The following is a 2,755-nucleotide window of genomic DNA, read 5'->3' as shown; positions in this document are numbered from 1 at the left end:
AAAATTTAAAATAGAAAGGAGATACCCATAATGAACTATTCCATTCAACATCTTCATGGATACGGCTGCCAGTGTAGTAGAGCAAGAAAAAAACAAAAATAAAGTTTTCAAAAATAAATAAACCAACATGAATACATACGTAGAAAATCAAAATAATCTACATAGAAAGCATTTGAATCAATAAGTATATTTTACATAGAGTTGCTGCATACAAGGTCAGGAAACAAAGACAAAAACCCCTATCACTTTTATTTCTCCATACCAGAAAAATGCAATTAGCAAATGACATTTCGAAATTATCTTTAAAATAGGATAAAAAACATCAATATCCCGGAAAAGAATCTAAATTACTATGTGCAAGATCTCTACACTGAAAACTACAACGTATTAAAAAACAACATATTAGTGAAAGAAATTAAATAGAAAATATATTGTGTACTTGGACTAGATGGCCCAATATGATAAAGATATATCAGCTCTGCAAACGAGTCTACAGATTCAATGAAATGCTAATAAAAATTTCAGCAATTTGTGTGTGGGTATGTGAATTCTTACAGGCTGATTCTAAAACGTATATAAAAATGGAAAGACCCAAGAGGAAATAGGACAAACTTGAAAATAAAAAATCTGGAGGGCTGGCACTACAAGGTATTAAGATTATTATAAAGCTTTAGTAATTAATTAAAAGGAGTCTTGGTAGCACAGTGGTTAAGCACTCAGCTGCTAACCGGAAGGCGGGCAGTTGAAACTCATCAGTCACTTCACGGAGAACAACGTGGCAATGTGCTTCCGTAAAGATATCCGACGTGGTCGGCGCAGGCCCTGTGGAGCCAGCAGGCTAGGAGGCCTGGCTCCCCTTCCCGCCCGGACTGGCAGGCGGGGTATCCTGCGGAGACGCGCAGGGGACAGCTGGGCAGCCGGCGGGTAGGCAATGCTGCCCCCAACGGCACACGGAAGAGCACAGACAAGCTGCCCGTTTTCAGGTTCCGGCGGATCCGGTCAGATGCCTAAAGTGGGTGGAGAATTGTAGGAGAGCAGATTTAGAAGATAAAACACGTGGTCGACTTCAGAAACATTGTCGGTTATATGCCAAACACTTTGTATAGAACAGTACTTCGAGATAATGCTATACCAATAATATTTGATCTTAGCAGTCATCTGAACAATCCACGTAGTCGACACAGAAAATGAATAAAATAATTAAGTGAAGACAAAATCAGGACACTGAAATGGAAAAAAAAAAGTTGAAACTTCTGTACAGGAACAAAAACATAAAGAAACAACAGCAATGCTCAGAACCTCAATGCAGAAGAAGCGGGTGAAGAACAGGATGAAGACATTTTACCTTTAACCCCTGAAGAGAAGGAAAACGAAGAACACCTAAAATCCTTATTTGAAATTTTGCTTCTTATGGGAAAACAAAACATCGTCTGGATGGACATGAAGCTGATGAAATCTCAGAAGGTCTCTCTCTTTTACTCCTGATAACTTTCAAGCTCTGCTGGAGTGCCGGATACATTCTGGTTAAGAGGTTCTGAGAAAGCGCTTAGAGACAAAAGCAGTTAACACACTGTTCTGTTCGGAAAACACGGCAGAAACAGATGCTAGAGGTCTGCGAGAGCTGCATCCGGGAAGAAACTCTCAGGGAAGTGAGAGATACTTGTCCATTATCACCGACGACATGGTGGGCATAGCAGGGGAGGAGCACCTGGCCGTGTTAGTGAGGTTTGTCCATGAATCTAATAACCTGAGAGAGGGACCTGTGGGCTCCCTACCTTAGGAAGCTGATACAGAAATTTTGGCTGTAAAATTTCATACTATGATAACTGAGAAATTGGGACTAAATACGGAGTACTGTCCTGGCCAAGTGTACATTGTGGCCAGTGGATTTTCTTCCAAGATGAAGAAGGTTGTTGCTTCTAGAGTTTTAGAGAAATATCCTCAAGCCATCTACACACTCTGCTTTTCCTGTGCCTTAAACATGTGGTTGGCAAAATCAGTACCTGTTAGGAGAGGATCTTTTGCATTGGGAATGTTTGAGGAAGTTTGTTCTTTTTTCCACTGATTGCCACTACTGCTTTTAGAACGACAATGTGTCTTCTGTCCTTTTTCAGAACAATGAAGAGAGGGGTAATGAACTAAAGGAAATTTGCCTTTCTCAATGGACAGGCAGGAATGATGCTTTTGAAATTTTAGTGGATGTCCTAAAAGCCATTGTTTTATGTTTAGATGGTATAAATAGTGACACAAATATTAGATGAAATATCTGTACAGCTGACAGAGCATTTGTACTCTGTAGTGTAACAACAGATTTTGATTTCATCATTACCATTGTTGTTCTTAAAAAATGTTCTGAGGAGGCGGAGCCAAGATGGCAGACTAGGCAGACGCTGCCTCGGATCCCTCTTACAACAAAGACACGGAAAAACAAGTGAATCGATCACATACATAACAATCTACGAACCCTGAACAACAAACACAGATTTAGAGATGGAGAATGAACTAATACGGGGAAGCAGCGATTGTTTCCAGAGCCTGGAGCCAGCGTACCAGTCAGGTACGGCACAAGCACAAAGAGCTGCTCCACCCCCCTGTACTAGCCCCGGGAGGGGGACCAGCCAGTTCCACGGGTGGCATGGGACGCAGCTGGTAGGAGAAGTCCCCGGGAGGCAGTGACTGGTCTTGGAGCAGAAAGAGCAGCGTCCGAGCCGGGGAACCGTCCCGCAGGGATTTGGACTGGACACAGGTACGGCAT

The 2,755-nt window shown here is 42.1% G+C and overlaps 1 pseudogene; it reads left to right on the top strand.

Moving 5' to 3' along the window:
* Positions 1 to 781: 781 nt before the first annotated feature.
* LOC100667077 (52 kDa repressor of the inhibitor of the protein kinase-like) lies at positions 782 to 2,476 on the top strand (annotated as a pseudogene).
* The last annotated feature ends 279 nt before the right edge of the window (positions 2,477 to 2,755 follow it).

The sequence above is a fragment of the Loxodonta africana genome, chromosome 2 (genome assembly GCF_030014295.1).
Source record: "Loxodonta africana isolate mLoxAfr1 chromosome 2, mLoxAfr1.hap2, whole genome shotgun sequence".
Classification (NCBI taxonomy): domain Eukaryota; kingdom Metazoa; phylum Chordata; class Mammalia; order Proboscidea; family Elephantidae; genus Loxodonta; species Loxodonta africana.
Note: the sequence above shows the minus strand (reverse complement) of the source record. Positions and strands in the feature narration are given on the sequence as shown.